Source organism: Pinus tabuliformis, chromosome 6 (assembly GCF_031772625.1).
Source record: "Pinus tabuliformis cultivar Carrire ecotype Pingquan chromosome 6, CPIR1, whole genome shotgun sequence".
In the NCBI taxonomy this organism is placed as follows: Eukaryota; Viridiplantae; Streptophyta; class Pinopsida; order Pinales; family Pinaceae; genus Pinus; species Pinus tabuliformis.
In genome coordinates, this window is record NC_142292.1 from 277,644,604 (window position 1) to 277,661,575 (window position 16,972).

Sequence of the window (16,972 nt, forward strand, 5' to 3'; positions counted from 1 at the left end):
TATTTTGATGGATTAGTAGGAAGAGAGGGGGCGGGAGCTGGGATTTGGATCACAAGTCCTGATAAAGAAAGTAAGTTTCTCTCCTACAAGCTAAATTTTGATTGCACTAACAATATGGTCGAGTATGAATCTCTGATTTTGGGTTTAGAAGCTTTGTTAAAGTTGAAGGCTAGAAACATTGCTGTTTGTGGAGATTCTGAATTGATAATAAAACAAGTGGAAGGTGCTTATCAAACCAAGGATGTAAGGATGAGGGCATATAGAAACTTAGTGTTGGATATGTTGGAAAAGTTTCAGGCTCATACTTTTAGTATCAAAACCAGAGACCAAAACTCTATTGCAGGCTCTCTTGCTGTTTCTGCCAGTCTTTTATTATTCCTATGCACTCTTCTAAAAAGTATAAGGTGGAGGTTCGTCACCGACCAGTTATACCAGATAACATCACTAATTGGCAGGTTTATGAGGATGATCAGCAGGTAAGGAATTTCATTGAGTTAAAGGAAGAATTTGTGAGTACTCAAATGGATCAGCAAAACATGTTTGTGGAATCAAAGGAAAAGTCTGAAGTCTTACAATTAAAAAACAACTTGATTCCAAAGGGTCTCATTCCCCTTGAGAAATTGTTTGATCAAAACGATGTATTCAAAGCCCCAAAATTACAAGCTGATGAAGAAGAGGTGGAAAGCTGCAATTTAGGAGATTCAGTTGTACCCAAGATGGTCAAGATTTCAAAATTTCTTTCAGCTGATATGAAGACTAAATATGTTGAGATGATGAAAAGGTTCATTGATGTTTTTGCATGGAGCTATGCTGACTTGAAACAATATGATTCCTCAATTATACAGCATACCATTCCTATTAAGGAGAATGAAAAACCTTTCAAGCAGAAGTTAAGAAGAATTAATCCTCTTCTTATGCCATTGATTGAAAAGGAAGTGAAAAAACTTTTTGATGCTAAGATTATTGTTCCAATCAGATTCTCAAATTGGCTTGCTAATTTGGTCCCAGTTAGGAAAAATAATGGAGAGATCAGGATTTGTATAGACTTCAGAAATCTGAATAAAGCTTCATTGAAAGATAATTATCCTCTTCCCAAGATGGATCTGATTCTGCAAAACATTGTTGGTTCACAAAGGATGTCTATGCTTGATGGTTTCTCAGGGTACAATCAGATTCTTGTTCATCCAGATGATCAAGAGAAAGCAGCCTTCACAACGCCATGGGGAACATTCATGTACGCCAAGATGCTTTTTTCTCTCATGAATGCAGGAGCCACTTTCGAGAGAGCAATGGATATTGCTTTTGCTGAAGAAAAGGATAAATCAGTGGTAGTTTATCTTGATGAAATCACAGATTTTTCAAAGAGAGAAGAAGATCATCTGAAGCACCTTGAAAGAGTTTTGTTGAAATGTATAAGGTTTGGTATTTCTCTTAATCTAACCAAAAGTATTTTTTCTTTAACCTCTGGCAAACTTCTTGGTCATATCATTTCTGAAGAAGGAATTAGGATTGATCCTAATAGAGTTAGTGAAATTCAAAAGTTAGATCTACCAAGAAGTAGGAAAGAAATTCAATCCTTCCTTGGAAAAGTCAACTTTGTTAGACGATTCATTCCTAAATTTGCTGAAGTTGTCAAGAGTATAACAAAGATGTTGAAAAGGGAGTGGACTTTAAGTGGACAGCTGAAGCAACGAAATCGTTTAAGGAGATCAAGAAGGCACTCACACAAACACCAGTACTTATCAGCCCAGATTTTACCAAGGAATTCCTTATTTTTACATTTGCTTCTGAGGATACAATTGCTGGAGTTCTACTGCAAAAGGGAAGTCAAGGTACTGAACAACCTATTTATTTCTTTAGCAAGACATTAACAAATTCTGAACTTAAGTATAATATCCTAGAGAAGCAAGCTTATGCCTTGGTGAAAGCAATAAAGGATTTCAAGATCTATGTCTTGCATTCTCACATTGTTGCCTATGTTCCAAATGCTGTTATAAAGGATATTCTTACACAGGCTGATCTGGATGGAAAAAGGGGCAAGTGGATAGCAAAATTGTTAGAGTATGACATTGAGATTAAACCCATGAAGTTTGTAAAGGGTCAAGGCTTAGCCAAGCTACTGACGCAATCAAATTTGGACTGTCTTGATATTAACTTGAGTACAGAGATCTCAGAAATTTCTGAAAATGAAGAGGAGTTGGTCCAAATAAATAAAAAATTCTTGGTTTCAGAATGGTACAAGGATGTAGCATTTGTTTTGCAGCATAATAAATCCCCTGCTAATCTTTCAAAATCCAAAGCCCGATTTGTCAAGCTGAAATCTTTAAGATATTTTGTGTATGACCAAATTTTTTTTTGGAAAGATGCAGGAGGGATATTGTTAAATTGTCTCCTTGAAGAAGAAGCTGATAAAGTAATTGATGAATTCCATAAGGGAGATTGTGGAGGACATCACTATTGGAAAGCTACTGCAAACAAGATCTTGAGGGCTGTATATTTTTGGCCAACTATGTTCAGAGATATCTATAAAAATGTAGCTACATGTCATGAATATCAAGTGTTTGAAGGAAAGAGGAAGCTTGTGCCATTGCCTTTGGTTCCTATATATGTTGAAGTGCCCTTCCAGCAAATGGGGATTGGATTTTATAGGGGGAATTCATCCTCCTTCATCAAGTCAGCATCGCTGGATTCTCACAGCCACTGATTACTTTACCAAATGGATAGAAGCGGTCCCAACAAGGCAAGCAAATGACTCAGTGATATCTCTTTCTTAGAAAATAATATATTATCAAGATTTGGTTGCCCAATGAAGATTATAACTGACAATGCTCAAGCTTTTAAGTCCAAGAAGATGATTAATTTTTGCCATCAATATCAAATTTCTCTTGGACACTCTACTGCTTATTATCTGCAAGGAAATGGCCTTGCCGAATCATCAAACAAAAGCCTTGTGAGGATCCTCAAGGAGCTGCTGCAAGAAAATAAGAAAGCCTGGCATTTGAAATTGAAATATTCTTTGAGGGATGACCGGATTTGTACAAAGAGATCCATTGGAACATCGCCATATGAGTTAGTATACGGTGCTGAAGCCATATTTCCAACATCCCTTGGAGTACCTGTAATGAAGCTGATTCAAGGATTATTGGAGGAACCAAACGCTGTACAAAGAAGGATCAATCAGCTGATAGCCTTGCAGGAGAAAAGAAATGAGGTGTATGACAGTCATCAACAAAGTCAGAAAAGAATTAAGAGAACATTTGATAAGAAGATCAAAGAAGTTACTTTTCAGATCCATGATAGAGTGTTGAAATGGGAAGCTAGAATTGAAGAAAAAGGTAAGCACAGTAAATTTGAAAATTTGTGGAAAGGGCCATATCAAATTTCTGCTTTTTATGGAAACAACACTTACATTTTGCAAGAGATTGATGGAAAACCATATGCTAGAGGACCTGTCAATGGCAGGTTCCTAAAGCATTATTATTGATCAAAATCCTACCAGGTTCTCACAACATTGTATATACCCTTTTTATCAGTTTTTCTTTTGTTGCAAATAATGACAAGCTGAACAGAAAGCTTAAGCCCGAGGTGAAGGCCCAAGAAGCTGGAAAAAGATGCTCGTCAAGCAAATCTATGTTTATCATAAAATGGATAAAGCACTGGACCTGCGAGTTCTTAGTGTACTACAGGAGCACATTATCCCAAGTGGAGCCATTGTTATCACTTAAGAATTCTAATGCCAAAATATTCACATTAGTTTGATGGTAAAGGTCGGTGCTAGTCTAAGTTTGATTTTTGTTTGCCTTAGAGTCTGAGTCTTAGGAGTCTTGAGTCAACTATGCATTCTCATTCATCACCGGTCTCATAACCATGTGTCAGTTTTGTTCAAAGGTTACTATGTGCCACAAATCTCTTTAGGTGATTTCGTAGCGCATAAATCATTTTGAAGTGTTTTCGCAGTGCATAAATCCTTTTAGCAGTTTCGCAGCGCAACATGTTTTAGGTGATTTCGTAGTGCAAAATTCAAAATTTACATTAAATGCGCTACGAAATTGGAGATTCATGCAATCCGTAGCAGATCTTTCCTAACTGTCAAATCTGTCAAGTTCAGTTATGGTTGCATCATTCATTGTCAGCTTATACACTCCACATATCATGTCCAACAGCTTATATCCATCATTACAGCCGCTAGGTACCTTGGTACACACGGATTACAAGTTCCAAGAAAAGCCAAGTATTCACAGTCTTAATGATGATTGTATTCGTTGCATGGGGAACAAGTCTGCAAGTTTTCAATTTGAATGCATTGTTATCAAGCAAGGCAGTTATCAAGCGAGGCAGCCATTCAAGCGAGGTAGAGATTGAATTTGAGCAGCACTAGCATTTCAAACCTCCATTACGTTGAAGTCGCATGGAGGGATCTGCAGAAAGAAAAGACCACAGATCAAGCAGATTCTTGAGAAACGAACCTGAAGGTGTAGACATTGTCTTGAAAAACAAAGAAGTTGAGCATGCATTCAAGCAGGTTGGATGTTGGAATTTTTCTGAGAAACTCCAGGGAGGTCATGCAAAAATCACCAAGGAATTTGCTTTGAATTTCACAGGGTTGAATTTGAAGGTTGGGATGCTCGAATTGCAAGTCTCACCAGAGGTAATATCCACAGTTACTGAGATTCCAAGGGGACAAGAAACTTGGTTTAAGAATTTCAAATTTGATATGACTCCTTGCAAATAGTTTCTGAAGCCAGAGTACATTGACTCAGATTTAAACAAGTCTGTGCCTAGAAATTATGTCAAGGACTCATATGCCAATCTGCTTACCTGTATACAGAGATACCTTACCTGTGAAGGGAGATATAATAAGGTGTATTCATATCATTTTAAGCTTTTGATACATTTCACAGGAAAGATATCCATTGATTTACCTTTTTACTTATTTCGTAGCTTAAGCAAAATGTGTGATAAAGTGCAGCTAAGGAAAGAATCCTGTGAGACCTCATTGTTTCACCACAATTTAATTAAGTTGATTGTTCTACATGAACTCCAAAGAGTAGGTAGGGACTGGCCCACTTTCATATTCATGTCTGGTTTCAAGAACAAGACCGGTCTTAGTCCTCAAGCTGCAAAAGATCTTCCAACAACAACTGGTCATCAGGCAGAAACAAGATCTAGGAGGTTTTCAAAGTTGAAGGCTAGGAAACAAGTAAGAGAATTCACCAAGTCACTGACTATCCAGGATACACCCCGGAAGTCCCTTAAAGAGAAAGCTCAAGTCAAAGAAGGTGCACATGAATCAAGCACAGGTGAAGGAGTTCAAAGAAGAAGGACTAGGAGCCAGGTAGCTAGAGAAAAAGGTAAATCAGTGATTATTGAAGAAAGCCCTGTTTCAAAGGGAGACTTAAAAAATTTACTGCAAGCCATTGACGTTGAAGAATCTCCCCTTGTTCAAGAAAATTTGATAGAGCTAGGAAAAGACCAGGCTAAGAGAGTCAAAGCCTCAAAAAAACTTAAGTTTGATGATCAGGTTGATCAATTTGTATTTAAGCCAAGGAGACCAATAACGAGGAATTTTAAACAAATACAGGAGGTACTACTAAGAGCAGATGAAACAGGGGAGGTAACACAGCCTCATGAAGGAAAGGATAAAGGCAAAGCATTTACCATTCAAGAAGAAGATTGTGTGGAAGAGTCGAAAAGGAGGTGGGAATTGGAAAACTTTGAAATTACTAGATTGAAGAAAGCCTCCAGGAAATTTGCAATTAAGGAGGCTTATTTTAACCAAATGCAAGCTCGGTGGGAGGACAAAACATTTCAAATACCCGAGGTGGTTGATTGTAATGTTCAATTCCGTAGCTGGACTGTCCCTACAATAAAGTAAGCACTATTCATCATAAAGGTCAATACAAACCTGAGAGTTGGGATCAGAGTCATGAAGAAACAAATTGAAGACTTAAAAATATAGTTAAGCCAGCAGAAAGAATTTCCTTAAGGGAGTCACACATCAAGTAAGGCTACATTTCAAATTTTGATGGTTTTCCTTGTTATAATCTTTCTTGAAGAATCATACATTTCCACTAAATTTTTAAAATCTTTGGAGCAATTGAAAGGATGTTTAAATAGCAAGAGGCTCAAAATAGCAAAATTTTGGGTTGAAACTGTGTTTTTAGAATTATACAGTAACTTCGTAGCGCCCTACGAAACTACTAAAGATGATGATTTATGCACAGCAGTTTCGTAGCGGGCTATGAAACTGCTGAAGCTACATAATCTAAACTCAGTCAACCGATTTTTAAATACAAAGGGAATTTTTTTGAAAAAGGAACATCTTCAAGGGATCATCTAAAGGTATCAACTTTCAACAAGGTCAACACAAGTGGAGGAAACATATATTCGAACCCAACTCTAAACTTTTAGTTATAAAGTGATCACATTTACTACAATTCAAGATATGTTAGACAGCCTGGAGGAGATTTTGTCTTCACACATGGAAAAGGTTGACAACACATCAAGGACGTGGCATTCTGATATATTTTGTATAATCAAAAATGAAGGGCATGGTTCATTGGATTCGAATATCTTTGAGGAAAACCAAAAGCAGATAAACAGGGGCAGTTTCCTATTTTTCAGAGGCAATGGAGAAGATGTGACATTGAGGACCAGTATGGAGCTTCGAACATCCACCACAGCCAAACTAAAAAAAGACCACTTGTCAAAGAATGAGAATGATTGTAATTAAGGCTATTATTAGCATGATATGGAGTTAGACTCCTATTTGACTTAGATCTCTAAAAAGTCCAGTTAGCAGTGTTTTACATTCAATAGGTAGTTATAATTTGAATAGGTGTCATAAGAAGTAGAATTCGATTTCCCCTCATGTTGGAGGAGGAATCTCAGCCTTGTAAAAGAACTCTATATATAGAAGAAAGAGCAATGTACCAAAGGTTGGAAATTTATAAGTAAAAGCTCTGATATTTGGCTTATGTAAAGACTCTATTTTTTTTTGATAATACAGTACTGGCTTATGCTTCTCAAGAATCATAAAGAATTCAATGTAATAAGTTTCTTTTGTTGTCTTTTCATGTTATCTACAATGTTATGAGTATTTGATTACTTAGAAATCGCTTACAGTGCTCTAATTTCCTTCATATACTCATAAACTGCCTTCTATGTGTTTGGTGTGTTGAAATTTGAATGCCTTGACTTCTATGCAAAGCCAACCCTGCTATTAATACTGAATCATATATGACTCCATAAGCCCAATGGATACTTGTTATTTGTGTTTCCACCATTTTCATTTCTTAGTTGTTTCACAAGAGTTAGCCATCTTGATCATAATCAAAAACCTTTAATCCTTTGAGAGAGCCCTCTTAGGTTGGGGAGGCTAAACCTCAGCCTAAAGTAGGTTTGAAACAATTACTCGAAGTCTTCCTGGTCTGCAGCCTTCCAGGGCCTGATTTTGAGATAACACATTCCTTGTGAACTACTATTTATATCAGTGTTATTTTTAGCACTTCTATTTTTAGCATTTCTTGTTGCCATTTTCAACATGATGTCGTGTCACTGGAATCTGACAAAGAAAGAATTTGAAAAGTGGCTGGACAGAAAGATTCATGAGTTCACGGTGCAGGAAAATAGGAATCCACGAGTATCAAAGGAACAGTGGTTAGAGCGCTACTTATATACGGAAATCCACAAAATTTTCTTTGCATCCTTCCCCTCTGAGTTGTATGAGTGGATCGCGAAGCTAGTAGACAGTCAAGGAAGGTGTAGGCTTGACAAACCAATTGTGTGGACTCCAGAGTTGGTGTGAAGACTAGAAGCCTCAGAAGATAAGATCGCATGCATTGTGGACCATTGGGTCGATCGAGTCATAGGAGGGTTTATCACTGAGTTCTTGGTAGATACTTCAGTTAGCTACAGCGAGGTGAAATGACGCTTCCTCAAAGGACCGTGAGGTAAGTACATTAAATCTTTGAACACTTGGATTAAAATGCTACTGTGTGAAAAGTGGGTTATGTGAATAAATTGATGTTTGGGGCTACGTGAAGTGGGATGATCTATAGAAACGGAGGTAGCACAAAGATAGAAACTAACCCCTTGATTTCACCTCCGCAAGAAAGTGAGGAAGAGCTTGCGAAGGTTTCACCAAGAAGTGCGATTAGTATGATAAGGCAGGGAATTCCACGCACACCACATCCACGTACACCACCACTAGTTTCACCATCTTGACCCCCATCTGCACCCAAACCACCTTCGCCACCAACACAGTTCAATATGGCTAGTGCAATAAAGTTGCCGATGTTCAAAGGGGTAAGGAACGAAGATCCAAACCAATTCTAGTTCATGGTAAAGGTTGTATGGGAAGCACAAGGAGTCATGGATGAAAATATAAAGAAGGAAACGTTGGTAAGTGCGTTGCAGTATCACGCACTAACGTGGTACATTAAGCATTCTAATGACAATCCAAATGCAAGGATCACAGATATCCATGCTGCGTTGAACAGGGAATTTAGCAGGCCAAAATTGGAGACACAATCGATTATCGGGTTTAAGGAAATCGTGATGCTTCCAGACGAGACCCGCTAGGGGCTAGATCAAAGAGTGAAGGGTATGATTTGTGAAGCCAACATGACCTTGATGGATGGGCAGCACCGTACTTGGTTTGTAGCATCACTAACGTTGCATCTAAGGATCACGTTGTCACAGTAGAAGTTATCCACCCAATCCGAAGCTTTGGAGATCGCAATGATACTACACGAGACCCCAATACAAGATCCTAGCCTGGGAGTCCAACAGATCCATGCGCAACTGAAAAATTTGTTTCTGGCGATGTAAAGTTTGAAACAGGACAGTACAACTCGCCCAGAGGTGCGCGAGGAGGTATGGTGCATAAAGTGAAAAGGCTAGGGACATGACAAGGACCATTGTCCAGTCTTCGCGAACTGCTTGGTAGAAGGAGGGCCAATTCCATTGAGACCAGAGGCACAAGCAAGACCGAGTGGAGCGCTTGCATTATGGTGTGCAATGTGTCAGATAGGAGGAAATCATGCTACAGATAACTGCCATCTGTTACAGAAGTATACACAAACATCACAGCAGTTGTTCTGTAATTTTTGCAGATAAGTAGCCCATGAGAGTACACCTGTAGAAGTTATGAACTGATGATGGATCGGATCCCTACCTACAGAGTTCGGCCTGAAATGCAAGCCCTCAATCAAAATCCAAGGATGGCACGCATTGGATTTCAGGGGTGCGGCCACAGTCAAGGTGGAATGGGACCAGGAAGGGGATGCAGACAGCTGATTTGTTACAATTACGGAGGGCCAAGGGAATTATGCCCGCAATTGTAAAAATCCGACAAGAGCATCATGTTTATATTGTACCTAGTTTGATCATGAGATGAAGGACTGCCCCATGCTAATAGCGAGGTTACATGATAAAGGAACACTCCAACCTCCCCCGAATCAGAATCTGCAAATGATGAGGTCTAAGCCACGCGAAGAGGACCCGAATATAAACATCATGCTCCGAAGGAGTATCATGATAGGAGATGATAAGGGCAAGCAACCTGAAGAGAGTGCTTGGATTCGCAAGGCCCATACAAAGGAACCAGAGTTCGATTTGGAGCGCGCGAAGGAGACATTCATGGAAGCTAAGAAGAGCTTCACAGAGGCCTCCACTTCAGGAAGTAAAGACAAACTAGAACCAGAGATGGACCCATCAATGCTTACTACCTTTCTAGAGACATGCATGAAGCTTTTACATGCTAGCAAAGCGGTGAAGGGACTGCAAGAACTCATCATTAGATGTGTTGGATCAAGGGAACCGCGCATAGTCTAGAAGCTCGGGAAGCACACAACGTGAACAAGAAGGGAGATGAGATTGACTGTGCAAATTGGGGAATATGAAATGGATCAAGTGATTCTGGATTTAGGATTGGATGCAAACAAACTGCCAAAGAAGACATGGGAGCACATGGGCAGGCCCACGTTGCAATGGTCTCCTATGCAATTGCGAATGGTGAACTAGAAAAAGATCCTATCGATGGGAAGATTGTAGGGAATAACAATAGATATCGAAAGTGCGAGCGCGCTTGCAGATTTCGAAGTGATAGAGATTGTCAATGACAACAATCCCTATCCCACGCTACTAGGAATAGATTGGGCCACTGACATGAATGCAGTGATAAATCTAAAGAAGCACAAGATGGTCTTTGAGAAAAGGTCACTATGCATAGTGGTACCTTTAGACCCTGCAGAAGGATCGTGCTATACAGAGCCAGTACATGACAATGAGAGAGATGACGATCTAGATTGTATCTACAAGATAACCACTCAGGAGAAGTATTGGGTGAATCCAACAGTGGATGGGAGGATTTCGTGGGAGCGTGAAAGCTCTTGCACCTCAGATTCAGATGAGGAAATAGAACGATGGTAGAACTGGTTACCCAAGGTAACCATGCTTAATTGCAACATGATGGTAAGGTCACTATGTTGCATGGAAGCAAAGGTAAGAGATTTGCCTATGTATGATGGGTTGACAACGATGGATGATTTCCTGAACAAGTTTGAGAGAGAAGTGCCAGAAAAGCAGCATTTCGATGCTCTGACATGGGTACTGCACGGTACGCCTGCGAGGTGGTGGGGTACGCACCAGCAGAATTTTAAGGACTAGCATGGATGCAAAAGGATGATGTGCCTATGATTTCGGAAACCACATATGTGGCTAACAGACAAGTATGACGGAAGAGATATCCACGTGCACACCTCATGAAATAGACCAAGGTCTACGGGGAAGAGCCACAACTTGAATGGGTGCATTTGTTTTGTCATACCCTGGATGTCATACCCATGAATTGGTATACTGAGACGAAGCCCCGCCATGGCACGAGCAAATGGAATACCTTGCGCGAAGGATTCTTATTAACCTTCACATTTGAAGATCATTGGTGGGATACTATTTATGATGCACTACAAGCAGTAAAAACAACTATCTTCAAAATACCCCAGGAGCCAATGGAAGTGCTTCAGCCGGAATGGGCGACACAACTGAGCTGTGTGCTGGACTATTATAATGTAAATATTGAGGAGGATGATGAGGATCCATGGAATATTAACATTCTAGAAACTAAAGGTTGTCATAAGGTTCGAGGACCATTGATTGAAGATCCTGACATCACCACACCGCTAAAAATGAAGCAGGTAAACATTGGAATGGAGGCGGAACCAAAGTATGCAACACTTGGTGATTATTGGGATGATGCCACAGTGGATAAGGTCACTGAGTTACTCTGCGAGTACCAATACTTATTCCCGATCAAGATTACGGACTTAAAAGGGATCATTGAGGACTTAGGGATGATGAAGATCACCCTAAAACTTGACGCGAAGCCGGTTAAGCAGAGGCCTTACCGCTTGAACCCGAAGTATAAGGAAAAGGTCCATGTAGAACTAGACAAGATGCTCGTAGCAAGAATTATTGAGTCGGTGGAAGAATCCAATTGGGTGAGCCCTATGGTGGTACAGGATAAAAAGAAGAAGGGCGAAATAAGAATATGCGTGGACCTCAGGAAGCTGAATGATGCCTATGTACACGACCCATTCCCGACACCATTCACAGATGAAGTATTGGAAAATGTTGGCGGATAAGAAGCATACTCTTTCACGGATGGGTTCTCAGGGTACCACCAAATCAAAATCGTGCCAGAAGACAGGAGCAAGATGACCTTCACAATGGAATGGGGCTATTTTCAATACACCATTATGCCATTTGGATTGAAGAATGCGCCAACCATCTTTTCGCGCATCGTTGTTGCTGCATTCAAAGAATACATCCTCAAGTTCCTGGAGGTTTATCTGGATGATTGGACTGTCTTCAGATTGGTTAAGCACCATGTAGCAAGCTTATGCTTGATGTTGGATACTTGTTGGCGACACCAGATTGCACTGAACCTTAAGAAGTGCACATTCCTTGTTCCCTTTAGGAACCTGTTGGGACATGTGGTCTGTAAACAGGGACTGATGGTGGACCCCGTGAAAGTTGTAGTGATTCTAAATTTGGAAGCACCATGAAGTGTTAAGTAGTTGCGCGCTACCTTGGGACACACAGGGTACTACAGGAAATTCATCAAAATCTATGCCCAAATCACCACGTCAATGGAGAAACTATTGAAAAAGGATGTCACATTTTGCTGGAATGACGATTGCATGAAGAGCCTGGATGTCCTAAAGGGGAAATTGGCCTCCGCTCCAATCCTGGTCTTCTCAAAATGGGATGTGGAGTTTCATGTCCATGTTGATGCATCGTGTATCGCACTCAAAGTAGTGCTCACACGGGAGGGTGGAGAAGGCTTGGATCACCCTATCGTGTTTTCAAGTCATAGATTGTCCAAAGCCAAGAAGAACTATTCCAAAATTGAGCGTGAGGGGTTGACGATGGTCTACATGCTCCAAAAATACTGGCATTATTTGTTAGGAGGACATTTCAAAATGTATACAGACCATTCTGCGCTAAAGTACTTGGTCAATAAGCCTATGTTGGGGGGGTACATATGTAGGTGGATCTTATTGTTCCAAGAATATGACTTTGAGGTTGTGGTAAATCCTGGAGGCCTGAACGTAGGACCGAATCACTTGTTGCGTATTGAGATGGGCGATGAACCTACTAGTTTGGAAGAAGGATTACCTGACACACAGCTCTTTGTGGTGTGCATCGCAGATGGACACTTCGAAGATATAATCCACTTTCTGACAACAAGGACCATGTTAAAGGAATACTCTTTCCAACAGAAGAAGGAATTGGTGGTCCATGCACCAGATTTTTCTGTCATCGCAGGGCACCTATACAAAATGGGAAATGATGAGATACTGCGAAGATACGTACCTAAATTTGAAGGAAGTCAGATCCTTGTGGAAGCACATGGGGGCATTGCAGGAGGACACTATGCAGGACACCTGACCCCACAAAAGATTCTTCACACAAGGTTGTGGTTGCCAACTGTTCACTAGGATTCAAAAGCACACTGTAAGGCCTGCGATATATGTCAAAGGACCAGAAAACCATCGTGGAGGGATGAGATGCCATTGAATGCAAAAATTACACTGTAGCCATTCGGGAAATGGGCAATTGACTTTGTGGGACCTATCAAACCTCAGGGAAAGACGGGCGTGTGCTACATCATCACCGCGATGGAGTACCTAACACGATGGGAGGAAGTGCAGCCGGTCAAAGATTGCACAGCCGCTACATCTGCAAATTTTTGTTTGAAAATGTGTTGACCCAATTTGGCTGTCCGAAAATCTTAATGAGTGATCATGAAACACATTTCCTGAACAAAACCATCAGTGGGCTCACAGAAGAGTTCCAAGTATATCATCAAAAAGGTACACCGTATCACCCACAAGCCAATGGGACTGTAGAAGCATTCAACAAAATACTGGAGACTGCACTGACCAAAGTGTGCAATGCGCAGCGAAGCGATTGGGACCTGTGCATACCTGCAGTGCTATGGGCTTACCAAACAACGTGCAAGAAAATGATGGTACAAACACCTTTTCGGTTAGTTTATGGTGTGGAAGTTGTCATGCTAATGGAATATATCATACCTAGTCTATGCATAGCAACGCTCACAGGGATGATGGACCACAAAGCTCTGGAGGAAAGACTCGCGCAATTGGAAGAACTTGAGGAGGAATGGTTCTTGGCTGGTTTTCATTAGCAGGTCCAAAAGCAGTGTGAAAAAACCTGGCATGACCACCATATCAAGTTGCACACCTTCAAGGTAAATGACTTGGTGTTATTGTACGAGAATAAGTTTGAAAATTTTCTGGGAAAATTCAGAATGCATTAGCTGGTATCATACGTGGTTAAGGAGGTTACAGACGGAGGCGCAGTCCAGCTAGTCAAACTAAATGGATACCCTTCCCAAGCAAATTGAATGGTAACTGCTTGAAGCCCTACATGGGTGGGTCAGCTATCTGACTAGCCGGCCAAAGCACAGCCTTTGCGCTCCGAGGAGGTGGAAAAAGGCGCAGGACTATAAACATATGCAGCAACTACCGGTATGGATGTATGGAAATAATTCATACATAGAGGTCTCAGAACAGCAGATGCAGCAGATACAGCAAGCAGCATCTCAGTGCGTTGTGGACCTTAGTACAGTTCGAGAATAGTTGGAGGGACTCCATGCCAAGATCGCCACACCGGCCGAGTGACTCGAGGGCGAGTCACGATGTTTGTGTTGGGGGCCTGTTGGGCATGGAATCCCCCTGAGGCATGTTTTGGGGCTCAAAGCCTATGTTTTGACCGAATGATGTTGCAAAGCCCCAGGAATTATGGGTGCGAAGGTATGTTAGAGTCATAAGGTTGTCCGCCTTAGTTTGTAATGTAATTTCAGCCTACCCATGGTCCACGGACCATGGGATTGTATAAATAGAGCAAGGCTCTAAGTGTAATATATAGCGAATTAATAGATGGAAAAGTAGAAGGAAGTAGAAGCACAGAGCAAGAGTTTAAGTGTGTCTCATGTCGTAGCGTAGGAAAAGGCTCTGCAGCTGAGCACGTGGAGGCCTAGTAGTCAATCCCTGTAGCTAAGTGCGCAGGGTGGATTCAAGTCTGTAACTGAGGAAGATAATAATGAAGAGAAGTTTTATCTTAATTCCATGTATCTGTTCTTGGGTTATTACCTGTTTGATATAAATTGCACTTATACTATTTATTTACTGCACGCACTGGTGTGAATGATTTATATTGCTAAGTATAACTTAACACATACAAATAGGCTAAGTTAATCAACTAACATTGGAATACTAGTAGGAACTCGGATAATAATAGCGTTCGTCCCTCGAGTAGGGCTGCAGAAAGGTAGCATATCAGACTACGTGGTACGGGTAAGTGCATGTAGCGACGGGTGCGCAGGGTTGAACCGCAGACCACTTAAACTCATCAGACATCTCCAGGGTGCGGAAACCTGGTCCTAGCACCCTCCCATACTACTTTGGCTGAGACCTCAATTTACGCTCTGCGCACTGTTACCGAAAGGGCCAGTAGTACCAGGATTTGTTTGGCTAAGTCACCTCTGAACCTGGGTTAGTCCCCAACAAGCCAACAAATTCCCCTAGATTTTCTAGAGAAGCTGAAGTAGATATCCTACCTGTAGCCAGATTGTTTGGGGAGGAGACATTTACATATATCATAGTATTCAAGAGAATTTCTTCACCGCATGTCCTCCCATACTATGTCCCTGATACGTTAATGGCTAGGGAGATAGCCTACCAAATAGCAGGAGAAGGTCGACTGAGCAAAGGATTGAAGGAACATAAAAAGGCCATTTGACCTACATTTCCATTGTAATGTGGTGCGTTTGCACTACACGATTTTGGACATGCATGTAAGGAGGCAGAGATTATGAAATCTCTAAAATTGGCTACATTCCGAAGAAGACGGTATGACCCAATTGGCATCGCCAAAGACTTCACTACTATGGTGAAAGTGAAAATATTCACCCACGAGGAAGATGCATTTGATGACCTCTTCCTACAAAAAGAGACATTTTTGGAAGTAAAGCATATGGCTTCACTACCTTTTCCCCTTATGATATTAAGGCCTTCTAAGAATACAGAGGGAGGAGATTATTACAGGTCCCATTGGACCTACTACAGATTGAACCAATAAGGGAGCTAACTCCTCGTGTAAGCTTAGAAGAAAGCTCCAGAGCAAATTCTAAAGATAATTCTAGAGAAAGGTCCCAGGAGAAGTTTATCCATGAGTCACAACACTCAGAGAAATAGTCCCAGAATGGGGGTTGTAAAAACAAAGAGCCTGAGAGAGACACAACCAGAACTACAGAAAAATCAGCTGAGCAAACCTCGACGAAGAAACAGGCTGAAATTCACTCTACCTCCACCTAGTCGGCAAAACCTCCAGTTGTTGATTTACAAAAAGAATGGGAGAATTTTAATAAAAAGCTCCATACAAAAGAAAAAACATCTAAAGTACAGATTCCATAGCACAGATCAACTCAAGAGGTTACAGTGGATAAAATTGTAGGTACTCAAGATGTAGAGCTCATTCTTGCCACCTCCACTTCTGAAATTGTTTTAAGAGTTGAGGAAATTCCTCCCTTAGATGTGTTTTATAGCCCTACCCATAAAACTGTCATCAAAAGGTAGAGTGTTGTTGGGAAAAGTATCCAATACGGAATGACCCTATCCCACTCTAAGGGTGATAGTACCTCAGAAACAATCAAAGCAAAGCTATTTGAGATTACTTCTTTATGAGATGTAAAAGAGGGGAGAAAGGGATCCACTAACCGATGTCTTTCGCTAATGATTGATCCAATCTTCTCTCTTTGCTGCTTGCTCCCAGCTCCTTGCTCTTTCACTGGCCCAGCTACAACAAGATCCTGCAAAATGGCAAGAGAGGGGAACTACAAGAAGCATACATTCATAATTGATTCAAGGATTAGAATAAATCAAATACACAAGTATAGCAACACATCATTGAGACACATGTATATAGAAGAACCTCAAATGCTTTATTAATGGAAGAAGTAAAGTTCAGGAAGTGATACAACCATAAGAGGCCCAATCCAGCACCACCTCCCAGCAGAAAGAAATCTCCTCTTCACCTCCTTCAAAGCAAATCACCCAATAGTTCTATACTCAAACCAACAGCACTTCCTTACATTCACAAGATTCCAGCCTCCCTAGACCTCATGAGAGAGCTCTATATATAGGAGTTTTGGAGAAAGGATGAGTCAGCTTGAAGCTGGCATGAAGCTGACTAGTGTCCTCTCCCACTTCAGTTATTCTTCAGTTCTTGAGTCCACTTGGAGGTTCTTGCTTCCACTTGGAGATCTAGACCCTCTTACTCATCACCAGTCGAATTCCTTGATCCAAGTGTCATTTTGGAAGCTTCCTAGGCATTGACACCTTGAGGAATGACTGTGCCACATGTCCCAACTCGCCCAGCGCAG